We start from the raw sequence: 13,686 nt of genomic DNA on the forward strand, positions 1-13,686 counted from the left end.
CAAGCACCTCTCAATCAACTTCAAACAAACACCTCTCAAACTAAACACACAAGCACCTCTCAATCAACTTCAAACAAACACCTCTCAAACTACACACACAAGCACCTCTCAATCAACTTCAAACAAGCACCTTTCAATCAACTTCAAACAAACACCTCTCAAACTAAACACACAAGCACCTCTCAATCAACTTCAAACAAACACCTCTCAAACTAAACACACAAGCACCTCTCAATCAACTTCAAACAAACACCTCTCAAACTAAACACACAAGCACCTCTCAATCAACTTCAAACAAACACCTCTCAAACTACACACACAAGTACCTCTCAATCAACTTCAAACTATTAAACTATTAGTAAATACCTCCTGCACCACCAAACACTCCAACTACAACCCACAAGTAAGGGAACATTTGGCTTTGCCTTAAATAAAGAAACCAAACCCCAATTATTGAAACATGCAGGAAACATTGTGCATTAGTTAGGGAAATAAGGATGCACAGGTAACCAACCCAGGGATGCGCTCACATCTAGCCCAACCCACGCAGTGATTACGGAATGCAAGAAAGGTGTGCATTTGTAGTTAGGGAAATAAGGATGCATGGGTAACCAATCCAAAGATGCGCTCACATCTAGCCCAACCCACGCAGTGATTACGGAATGCAAGAAAGGTGTGCATTTGTAGTTAGGGAAATAAGGATGCACGGGTAACCAATCCAAAGATGCGCTCACATCTAGCCCAACCCACGCAGTGATTACGGAATGCAAGAAAGGTGTGCATTTGTAGTTAGGGAAATAAGGATGCACGGGTAACCAATCCAAAGATGCGCTCACATCTAGCCCAACCCACGCAGTGATTACGGAATGCAGGAAAGGTGTGCATTAGTAGTTAGGGAAATAAGGATGCACGGGTAACCAATCCAGGGATACGCTCACATCTATAAAAAAGTCTGCACAAGCAGTATTCTTCATGCTCTCTCACAGGTTAGCAGAATGTCAACCGAGGAGCATGGTGAGCAGAGGCCAAATGAGCCAGGTAAGTGCAAATCACATTTTTTACACAACACAAGAACTGGTCATATTTCCCTAAAATAAACAAAAAACATTTTGTACTATTTTAAAAATTGTTGTAGGTGCTGGGAATCAAAGTCCACAAGTAGAGGAGGAGTAGGCGGGCCCAAGCAGGCCAAGGCCCAGAAACCCTCCATTTTCACGGCTCAAGCTTGAGACATTGGTGACCATGACAACGGAGAACCTAGTCAATGCACCCAGAAATATGGGGGCTGGAGCCAAAGACAGGATTTGGGAGGAGATATCCAGGGCTGTTAATGCTGTGGGGACAACCTACAGAACACAGAAAGTCGTAAAAAAACGGTAAGAAAATTATATTGTGAGTGTACTGAAGTCCAAAGCTTGATCTTCTTTAAAAAAAACTAACACTTTACATTTCCAAAATAACACTGACAGCTGGACGGATTTCAAGTACCAACTGAAGAGGAAGCTACGGAGTAGGGTGAACCATGCTGCGGGGACAAGTGGTGGTCCCATCCCTGAGGAGCTGGGGATGGAAGGTTGGAGACGTTGGCTCAGGGATGTGTGATGGAAGAGGAGATAGTCGGCGTGTCCACTATGGACACTGACATGGCCGACTTCAATGCTCCACATGTGTAAGAAGGTAATTTAATTTTGTTAGACAAAAAGAATAAAGCTGAAACGTCTATGTTTTTTGGGGGGCAAAAAAAAAAACTTTTTTTTTTAGATTCCAGACTCAGAGGAGGTAGTGCCTGCTCCTGAGGTCAGGTCTGGCTCCAGCACAGATGGAGACTCTGCAGGGGAGGATCCAAGTACTCCATCTGGGGACCCTGTGGAGTCTACTCCCGGGCAACCAGCAGACCGAGCAGTGCCTCTCCTCACCAGGTTGGTCTCCCAAACTCAGGAGAACACATGTGTTCTTCTGAGGATGGAGACCACTCTGGTGAGGGTCGCGGTGGCCCTGGAGACCATTTCTGGGGCCCTAAATCGTTTGGCCAATACCCAGGAGCAGGCCAACCCACCTGCCATGATGGAGCGAGACTCTCTTCCTCCCAGGACCACCACCTCTGGCAGCCCAACAGCCACCCCCGCAAGTATGGAGAGCCCTATGCCTAGGCCAGAGGAAATCCCACCTACCTCTGGCCAGGCCAGTCGGCTGTCCGTAGCTTACCTCTTCCTCCGAGCCGGCCCAAACGATACAAGTAGCCCTGGATATCTCCGCCCTCACCTGTTGTCCAGTCCCCATATTTCTTGTCACCAATGTCTCAAGCTCTTTTTTTTTTGCAAAAAATGTTTTTTGTTTTTCTTTATAATTATTTTGATTATATACAAATGTTGCCTAAACAATTATTCTTTACATTGTGATGAAAGGCAAATTTCACAAAATTTTAAAAAAATTCATACCAAAAATGTCTATCTTTAACTATATCAATGTATACAAGGTTTAAACAGTGTGGTATCTGAAAAGGCTGCTACGCAAAACACAATGCTAGATGTTTTAAAAACTGTTTTATCCAAAAACTGTTTAAAAAGCACAAAGAAACATTTGTGTTACGAATTCCCTAATGCACACGCAAGTGAAATGAGTTACAAGGTAATTAGCAGTGTTAATAGTTACAATGCAGCAATCTTAGGGCCTTATTCAGAGCCGTTCGCTATTTGTGGTCGTTCGTTCAAAAACAAGGGGTGGCTATTCAAATGATCCGTTCGCAAATTGCAGTCTGTTCCCACCTCTAAGTCTGAACGAGCGAGCAAAACATACGCTCGTTTTTTTGATAAAAGCTCCCCCTGGCCGCACGCACCATACGTCATGTCCGCTATTTATTAGATTAATCGAGTACATCGTACAGCGTATGAACTGCTCGCTATTCTTGTGGTTGGTGTTTTCAACCGCTATTTTGCGAGCAGTTCTGAGTTAAAAAAAACCAAGTGACGTGGGCAATGATGCTGCTGTATTAATTATGCACTCCCTTAAAACGCCCGTTTTGACCTTTAAGCACGCCTGCGTTCGGATCTCCACTCCCCGTTTTCAAGCACCTGCCCCTGTTACCACCCACATACGCCTCATTCTGTCACTCAAAATAGCAGGCCCTCGCTATATTGCGTACCAACGATTTTCGGCCGCACTGACTGGTTCGCGCATGCGTACTAAAAACCGTACGCATGCGCAGATGTGCGAATATCGCTCGGAACGAGCGTACTGCCGCTAGCGAGTGGCTCTGAATGAGGGCCTTAGCTTCTTGGTTTGTGTTGTTCCAAATCGAAACATCGCAGGTAACATCAGATTAACGATTGTACTGTTGTGGCTTACGGACGCTTTTTGCCTACCTTAGCCTGGACGATCATCCTGTTCGTAGAGTGACGTTTTCATGCATCCGCAAAGCTTGGTTGTACGAAGCAGGTAATTTATGCACTCCCCTAAAATGCCTTGAAACGCTGAAGAACGCCTCCGTTTCCAGACCAACACCCCCGTATACTCCCACAAACGGTCTTTCCTGTCAATCAACTTTAACAATCCACTTCCGTGTCGGAAGCTCTACGACCGACAGTATTTTTGATCGGTAGAGCTCGTACACACATGCGCTCTGCTAGCCGTGCGCAGGCGCAGTAAGAAAAACATTGTATGCGTACGACCGTGCGGTCGCTTTGACCGACTCTGAATGAGGTCCATAGTGCCCCTGATGCACATTACACCATAAAGTAGTGTCTCTTATTTATGTGCCCCTTTTACACAATGCCCACAGTAGTATGCCCCCCCAGTAGCAGGCCCCCCCAGTAGAATGGCCCCCCCAGTAGTATGGGCCCCCAGTAGTATGGCCCCCACAGTAGTATGGCCCCCCAAGTAGCAGACCCCCCCAGTAGCAGGCCCCCCAGTAGTATGCCCCCCCAGTAGCAGCCCCCCCAGTAGCAGGCTCCCCCCAGTAGTATGGCCCCCCAGTAGTATGCCCCCCAGTAGCAGGCCCCCCCAGTAGTATGGCCCCCAGTATTAAGCCGCCCAGTAGCAGGCCCCCAGTAGTATGCCCCCCAGTAGCAGGCTCCCCAGAAGTATGGCCCCCCCAGTAGTATGCACCCCCAGTAGCAGGCCCCCCCAGTAGAATGGCCCCCCAAGTAGCAGACCTCCCCCCCAGTAGCAGGCCCCCCAGCAGTATGCCCCCCCAGTAGTATGGCCCCCCAGTAGTATGCCCCCCCCAGTAGCAGGCCCCCCCAGTATTATGCCCCCCAGTAGTATGCCCCCCCAGTAGCAGGCCCCCCAGTAGTATGCCCCCCAGTAGCAGACCCCCCCAGTAGTATGCCCCCTAGTAGCGCCCCCAGCCCTTACACACATAAAAAATAAAATACTTCCCCGAATCTCCGCTCCCGCGCCGTCCGCTCTGCATCCACGCGCCGAGGAGGGGGCTGGAAGACGGAGCTCATGAGTGAGCTCCAGCCGGCTCCCTCCGTGCAGCAGCCAATGAGAGTCTGTGTGACTTTCATTGGCTGATGTAACAAACACCAGCGGCAGCTGTGTGTTTGTATCTGTGTAGGGCAGACCGCTTTCACAGTGGTCTGCCCTACACAATAGGAGCCCTGATGTTGGATTCTCTAGCTAGAATCCGACATCAGGCGGCCGCCGTTCGACCCCGAATGGGGATCCGAGTCAGGCGGGGAACACCCGAACGCTGTTCGGGTGGACTCGGATCCCCTATGTTCGGAGCGGTTCGGATTCCACAGAATCCGAACCGCTCATCTCTAGTTGTATGTAGTCTTCCTACTAAATATTGTAAACCTTCCTCATAATCCATTCTGTCTCTATGGCATTTTTCCAGTTTTTTTCATCATCAAATCTCTTGCATTTTCCTCTACTCTATATAATAATGTAGTCAATGTAGGGTAGTATTTAATTTGTTTGCTGAAGTACTCAACTTGGTGAGGAGCTGCTGGATGTGTAGTCTGCTTTCCAGCTGCTGCCCCTACATCCCTCTTCTTTACATTTTATCAGCTTCAGATTTCAGGCCGGGTATGACATTGACACAGTAAGTGCTCGCCTATGGGCTGTGCAGTTCCAGGGCTGTAGAGAGCAATTTTGGGCCCGGGTGATGAGGGAGGTGGGGCCAAATCATGGGGTGTTGCCCCGTGGTGCATGACAAATTGGAGGGACCCACTAGCTGTCTCTTCTAATTGGGCATTGAGAAAGACTCAGTAGTGGGGTGAAGCAGGGTACCACTGGATAAGGTTAGCATGCTTAAAGCAATTTTGGCAGTGTGCTGGGTGTATGTTCTGCCCAACCTGAGGTGTGTGTGGTCTCCACTGGGTCTCCTTCATTTTGTGTGCAGTTATACCCATGGACAGGATCCTCTGCTGTCTAGGCATACACATCATCTAGTACATCTATCCAAAGACATTCGTGAGGACCTGGCAATGTGGCAGATTTTTGTGCCTGATTTCAATGGAGTTTGGCAAAGGGAGAACATGGACAACCTTGAGTTGCAGCTGTTTACAGATGCGGCTGGGAGGCGCGTGCTTCAGGGCCTTCACATGAAGCTGCTGATGTGCTGCATTGGTGCTGGAGCTTTACCACATAATAGTTTCAGTGGAGCTCTGGGCCAACTGCCTGCAAGACATGCGTATTGTGCTCTGTGAGATCACTTAGGGGTGGTATATGCTATTAACAACCAGTGAGCTTTGCCTTCTCCAACATTGTGCCTGGCAACTAGTCTCATAGTTTATCTTTAGGAAGATACTTTTACAATGTTACTTTAGCAATGCAACATGCACTGGGAGCTGTCTAAGGTTCAATGGGATAGGTATATAGACAGCTAGTGCCTCCGGCCTGTTTAGCTGTTGATGAATGTACATCTCATGTTTGGCAGAACCTCAATTCGACATCAAAGACCTTGCAGTTAATTCCCTTTATCTCCTGCCATGTACCACATTTACTGTGCTGCATAGAAAGCGTGGCTAAAGTTCCAAGAGGTGAACACTGGCATGCAGGCACTATTAGAATACACCTGCGAGAGTTACAGATCAGGGTATTCTAAGGCATCTATGGCTGGCTCTCTACCAGTTCTTTCTTTATTCCTGAATTCAAAAGGTCACCAAGATGTCACTAAGGGGTTTCTTATCTCACAGGCTCTGAAAAGCTGGGGCAGACACTAACCTGGAAAAAGAGATGTAAGAAGGCATATTGAACTACTGTACGCAGAACCTTTCAATTTGCCCATTTGCAGGTGGCTTTTTCTTTTGCTTACTTTTCAGCATTTCAGATAGAGGAGTTGATGGATTCTTCTAGGGCAGTAGCGCAAGAGTTGGTTGGTACTTTATCTCCAACCACTTTATTTCTCTCCAAGGTTTAGTACAAAGACCCCATAGTTACAAAAGTTACTACATGGGGCAAGAACTGTAGATAGATTGGTGCTCAAGCACATCATGATTTCTGATGAGTTTAGGGATCAATATAAATCTAATTTAACCTAATAGTTATGAGGTGTTTCATCCCCTTCATGAGTTCTTATCTCTTGTGTGTGCTCATTAGTGGAAGTTAGCAGGGGTTATGGAGCTTCTTTGCATTATGTATCATTGTTATTGACAATCATTTCCTGTTTCCTATTTCAGATGATAAAGGGCATGTGGATCATGGGGCACTCATTAATTTTCTGGGCTGGGGTTTATGTTAAAGACAGAAAGTTTACTTGTTCTAGTAATTTAGACAGGTAGGGAAGAGGGGTATGTTGTGGGCACAGTTGAGAGCAGAGTTCATCAGAGCTGAGAAAGTGTGATCCATCTTGGGGGCAATGACCTTGGTAAGTTTAGTGGTCTGAGTCTGTTTGCTCAAAATACATAATTGGAATAACCTTTGCGCAAGAAAGGAGCAGCTGGTAATCTCTTTCGGTGTGTTACCAAACTATACAAATATACAATATACACTCTAAATACAAATAAAAATACTGCGCCCCATAGATGGGATACCAGACCACAGTCCAACAAGTGTCAAAATTCAATACGTGGATATACGATAGTGCTTAATGTTCACTTTCTCCAAGAAATGGATTTGTATTCTTCTCAAAATGTTAGTAAAATCATCACATATAGAAAAAACTAAAAAGTACTTATAGTGTAATAAGTTTGGGTTTCTTCAATGAAATAGGATAAAATAGACCCAAGTCTCTAAACCTCCAAGAAAAGTTTCTTCTGCTGTGCTAATAAGATAGCAGAGAAAATGAGTCACCCTTAGAATGCTTATATGTAGTGATGGCGCTCACTTGTCTGCTTACATCATTCTGTTAATCCCAGGCATATAAAGGTATCTTTTACTATACTCTTTATAGGGGTCACCATGTGTTGATACAATAAAAGTATAATCTGCTCACATGTATGCTTACATATATGCAGCTTTTTCAACTCCTGTAGCAGTTTCTTTGGCCCCTCCTGGATTGCTTTTTATACAGAACAGTTTTCACTCCACTCAGAATGAATTAAAAAAACATATATTGTATTAAAATACATTAAAAACATCATGTGCTGTTAATAACACTACCACGGAGATAGTAATATACCAGGATATCGCAAGGTGAATAAATTCTCACCGTGTGACTCTTACTCTGGTTCTTGGTAGGTAATATAGCAGTCCACAAAACACCACACCACCAACGCATTTCGACTCTATGGTCTTTTTCAAGGTGATGGTGCTTGACAGGAAACACTGGCTATTTATGCCTATCAAAGTCCCGCCCCTTAAAATTAGCTGGGTGTCTTGGACTGAAGTGTGTATTCGCATTGTCTAAATCTAAAATGTATGGTTAGGTAGAACACTGAATGCAGGATTGAAATAAATAAAAGATATTCAAAACGAGTGTATATTATCAATAAATAAATCAATATTGATATACAGTACTTACTTCCGGGTTTTCGTATTCCGGAACTTGTTCCCATGGAAACCACCCTCTAACCCAATTAGAAAGGGTCCCTGATGTGGATGCTAGGGCTATGGACAATCTGCCTCTAGCATTTACTATGGTGGATCCCGAGCTTCCGGAATGCATTCCACCGCTGATCCAGAAGAGCGGTTCAGCTGATTGCGCGTCCTGGCAATGTGGAAACTAGAGGTGGTAACAATCTACCTCTTGTAGTTGTTAACTTTTCTCCGTGTGTAATCACCTAAGTGGGGTCAGTCATGTGACCACTGGGGAATATATCATTAATAGATAAAGGGAAAACTTAAGCTGGGCATCGACTATACAATTTTCTGTCAGAAATCTGTCCAATCTGCCTGTTAGAATGAAAACCTGGTAATGTATGGGAGCAAATGACAGTCAATCATATGGTTTTAAACTAGAGATGAGTGGTTCAGATTCTGTGGAATCCGAACCGCTCCGAATATAGGGGATCCGAGTCCACCTGAACCCTGTTCGGGTGTTCCCCGCCTGACTCGGATCACCATTTGGGGCCGAACAACGGCCTCCTGATGTCGAATTCTCACGAGAGAATACGACGTCAGGGCTCCTTTAGTGTAGGGCAGAGCTGTGATAGCGGTCTGCCCTACACAGATCAAACACACAGCCGCCAGCGGTAGCTGTGTGTTTGTAATAGCAGCCAATGAGAGTCAGGCAGACTCTCATTGGCTGCTGCATGGAGGGAGCCGGTTGGGAGCTCTGTCTTCCGGCTCCCACCACGCGTAATAGAGCAGCAGAGCGGGACGGACGGCGGCAGGAGCGGGAATTCAGGTAAGTTTTTTTTTTCTTTTTTTATGTGTGTGTTTTTAAGGGGGTGCTACTGGGGGGCATGCTAATGGGGGCACTGCTACTAGGGGGCATGCTAATGGGGGCACTACTACTTGGGGGCATACTACTGGGGGGCATACTACTGGGTGCATGCTAATGGGGGCACTGCTACTGGGGGCATACTACTGGGGGGCATGCTAATGGAGGCACTGCTACTGGGGGGCATGCTAATGGGGCACTGCTACTGGTGGGCATGCTAATGGGGGCACTACTACTGGGGGGCACACTACTGGGGGGCATACTACTGGGTGCATGCTAATGGGGGCATACTACTGGGGGGCATACTACTGGGCGCATGCTAATGGCACTGCTACTGGGAGGCATACTACTGGGGGGCATGCTAATGGGGGCACTGCTACTGGGGGGCATACTACTGGGGCCATACTACTGGGGGGCATACTACTGCGGGCATACTAATAGGGGCACTACTACTGGGGACACTGCTACTGGGGGGCACTACTACTGGGGCACTGCTACTGGGGGGCATGCTAATGGGGGTACTACTACTGGGGGCATACTACTGGGGGCATGCTAATGGGGGCACTGCTACTGGGGGACCATAGGCAAATGCAGGGGGGGTTTCCGTCTGCCTGGAAACCCCCCTCCCCAGCCCACACCATGACCACAATAGAAATAGTAATAGAATATCATTTTACTAGAGCTGCATGTTCTTTTCAGTAACACAAATGAAATAATTAGCACCACCTGTGGATCTTCTAACATGTATAAGCCAGTAATAAATAACCTGTGCACCAAATAGGATATCTGGAAAACATTCACTGTTAGTGATGTGTAGCTATAGAGCCCAATATGTACACATTTGTCCAGGGCAGTGCTAGGTTCTTCTGCTGCTCCCCCAGGCTCCCGAACATGCTCCAATGCCCTGGAATGGTGCCCACATCTGAAAAAAAAAACATTCTGCTTTGAAAGGATGGACCTACTGCCGCATCTAACGGGTTACTGTGATCGCTGGTCCTGTATATGCTGGCATTATGACACACAATACACTTTGTATGATGCATATTAAAGCTGGTTAAGTGCTAATTCTACCCTCTTCATGGACTGGCCTCACTCACTCTAAAATCAGGCATTTGGAAACCCCCCTCTAGAAATCCTGTGTTTGCCACTGGGGGCATACTGCTGGGGGCATGCTAATGGGGGCATACTACTGAGGGGCACTGCTACTGGGAGGCACTGCTACTGGGGGGCATACTAATGGGGGCACTGCTACTGGGGGGCATGCTAATGGGGGCACTACTACTGGGGGCCTGCTACGGGGGGCATACTACTGTGGGCATACTACTACTGTGGGCACTGTGTAGGGGGCATTACTACTGTGGGCTTTGTATAAAAGAGTCACTACTATGGGCATTGTGTAAAAGGGTCACTACTGTGGGCATTGTGTAAAAGGGGCTCTACTGTGTGTAGTAACATAAATAAGAGACACTACTTTATGGTGTAATGTGAATCAGGGGCACTATGTGCGGTGTAATGTGAATAAGATTGTGCACTGTGACTCCTAGGGCCATAGCCCACTTTGTAAACAAGTACTGTGATTCTGCTGGCCGTACCCCACTGGGTGGGTGCACTACTTTTCATTTCTGCCACTGCTGTGTGGCAATGTGTCATAGATGTGCTTTAAACTGCGGTGCCTGTGCCGCTGCTTTGTCGCTTGGTAACCAGTCAGCTCACTCCAACCTTTGGCCAATAATGGTGAAAACTATCATTTAAACTGTGAGGAGGTCTAAATTGACTGTAAATAACTGGAAATTAATGTTATTGATATTAATAATACCGTATATACTCGAGTATAAGCCAACCCGAATATAAGCCGAGGTACCTACTTTTACCACAAAAAACTGGAAAAACTTATTGACTCGAGTATAAGCCTAGTGTGGGAAATGGCAGCAGCTGGCAGTGCCCCCAATAGTAATTCCCCCTGGTTGTGCCCCCAGTAGTAATCCCTCCTGGTAGTACCCCCAGTGGTAATCCCCCCTTTTAGAGCCCCCCTGTAGTAATCCTCCACTGGTAGTGCCCCCTGTAGTAATCCTCCCCTGGTAGTTCCCCCAGTGGTAATCCCCCCTGTAGTAATCCCCCCCTGGTAGTGCCCCCTGTAGTAATCCCCCCCTGGTAGTTCCCCCAGTGGTAATCCCCCCTTTTAGTGCCCCCTGTAGTAATCCCCCCCTGTAGTAATCCCCCCCTGGTAGTGCCCCCTGCAGTAATCCCCCCCTGGTAGTTCCCCCAGTGGTAATCCCCCCTTTTAGTGCCCCCTGTAGTAATCGCCTCCTGATAATGCCCCCTGTAGTAATCGCCCCCTGGTAGTGCCCCCTGTAGTAATCGCCCCCTGGTAGTGGCCCTGTAGTGCCCCCCCCCCAGTAGAGAGAGACGTGACAAGAATAAAAAAAAAAAAATCACTTACCTGAAACTCCCGCTCCTGGTCCCGCCGCTGTCCGTTCCTCCGGCCGCTTTGCATGGGAGAGACGTCGTCATGACGACGTGTCTCCCATCACCCACTGCGGGAGCCGGAAGATGGCTCCCGCAGTGGGAGCAGCAGCAGCCGCTGAGAGTCTGACAGGCCGGGCCTGGGGCATGGCTGCTCAGACGGAGGCGTTCCCATGGGAACGCCTACAGTCTGGGGCTGGCACCACTGACATCACAAGTGATGTCAGTGGGTGGACTTCTTGCTCTTGCTCTGTAAGAGCAAGAAGTCCACTGGGACTTGCAGCAACGAGACCCTACCACAAGGGTCTCATCGCAAGTCCGATGGTCGCGATGGTCTTGACCATCGTGACCATCATCCTGGCCGCTCGCAATAGCTGTGGGTGGTCACCCACAGCTATGCGAGCGGCCAGGAGGCCGCTCTAAAAATACATTAGGCGGGCACTGATTCAGAGCGAGCGCTCTGAAAGAGCGTCCGGCTCTGAATCAGCCCTAAGTTACCTGTGCTCAACCATGGATATCTCTAAAACCTGAGCTGTTGGGGAGCCTTGGGAACTGCGATTGGGAATCTCTGGGTTAGTGAATAAGCTAGGCACAAGGCAAAACGCGGATGTGCTTTAAATGGCTTAAAGCAAAATACTGGCCAGGTTGTTAATGATGGTCTCCTCGCAAAAAAATATGGAGTAATGGCAGGAGAGCCTAAGGAGTATATTTACTAAAGTGCAGAATTTTTGGAAGTGGAGATGTTGCTTATAGCAACCAACCAATCAGATTCTACTTAACATTTATCTAGCACCTTCTATAAGATAATAGCTAGAATCTGATTGGTTGCTATGTGCACCATTTTCACTTCTAAAACCTGCAATTTCGTAAATAGAGATGTAGTAAATTTACCAACTGCCGGAATCCCGACTCGGGATTAAAGATAGGCATCGAAAGACCGACAGCCGGAATCCCAAACATTTAGGCACCAACCCGAGAGGGTTAGGTTTAGGGTGCGGGAAGGGGGGGGTTAGGGATAGGCACCACCCCAGGAGTTTTAGGGTTAGGCATCACCAAGGGAGGGTTAGTGGGGGACAGGGGTATGTTTAGCCCACACCTTTTCCTGTCTGGATTTCAGCTTATCAGGTTTTCGGCGTCGGTATTCAGCTGCCGGGATATCATACCCAACCCCGTAAATATACCCCTGAGAGTCTCATAATAAATCAATACTGTTGCAAAGGATTAAAGAGAAATGGTTCTGCTGTACTGTGGGAAGCAAAGAACAGAATGTGAAAATGCTGTAGTTCAGGATGGGTTTTAAAGCTTTCAATCAGTTCACATGAGGGCTGATCCAACATAAATAAATGTGGGTACATGCTTTACTGCATAGTTGCCAACCTGCGCGCGGCATCTATTCACTGCTGGAATAGGGCTGGGGGAAGCCCAGCTACTAACGCAGTGCTGGGCTTGCCCCCAGCCTAACGTTAACAGGAGGCGTGCCGTACAGGCACACCCCCAAATAACGTAATTTAGGAGGCGTGGCTTATGGTAATTTGGCTACGCCTCAATTTTTGGCTGGCAGTGATGGGACCTGGTCCCGCACAGGGCATGGCTAACCCAGGAGCAGAGGTGAGCGGATCCGGGGTTGAGATGATGCAATTGCATCATTGTATTGTAGCCCTGCTCCCCGCTATGCAATGCTCAGATTACTGCCATTGAGGAGCAGGGAGCGGAGCCGCAATTCATTGCAAATCGCGCCATCGTCCACCCCCAGGAGACTTGTCCACCTTTCCCAGGTGCCCAGGAGTGGCACACGATTCTCAAGAGCCTCCTGGCTATTCTGGGAGGGTAGGCAAGTATGCTTTTCTGTGGTGCATCCAGCATATTACTTCAGAATTATAATGCCGTGTTTTTGCTCTGATGGTACTCAACCTTTTGTAGGTATAATTTTAATTCTTATTGCTAATTACAGAAACAAGACATCAGTTAAATAATTTCAGATATTAATGAAAAAATGTCTGAAGACTCATCAGGAGCATGGAAGCTACTCTGAGGGGCTCACTTATCATTAAACATTTGCTGCTTATTCCCTGAAAACACCCGTTTTCCTCTAAATGTATTATGGAGAGATCTCCGATATCTACTGCGTTCCCTTCATTTCCGCCAGTAGATTTCAGCAGGTTTCTATGGGTGATGCGATGCTGTCAGATTTACCAATTGGTCCCCGCAGCTTTCGCCAACTGAAGATGTCACTTTACTCCTAGCACATCACAGGCTCCTTTCAGAGACCCTGTCCCTGCATGTGCTTTTTAATACATCCCAGGGCTATGATCGCATCCTGCAATCAGAGCCTCCCCTGTTATACTCCTGAGATTTGATATAAAAATACTTAGAAAAATACAAAGAAGATATTTATAACTTTTAAACATCTTATTTGTTTATTGCAATCATTTTTATAGTTAACGCTCATCAGC

This window comes from Taudactylus pleione, unplaced genomic scaffold (genome assembly GCF_031769625.1).
Source record: "Taudactylus pleione unplaced genomic scaffold, aTauple2 ptg000129l, whole genome shotgun sequence".
Classification (NCBI taxonomy): domain Eukaryota; kingdom Metazoa; phylum Chordata; class Amphibia; order Anura; family Myobatrachidae; genus Taudactylus; species Taudactylus pleione.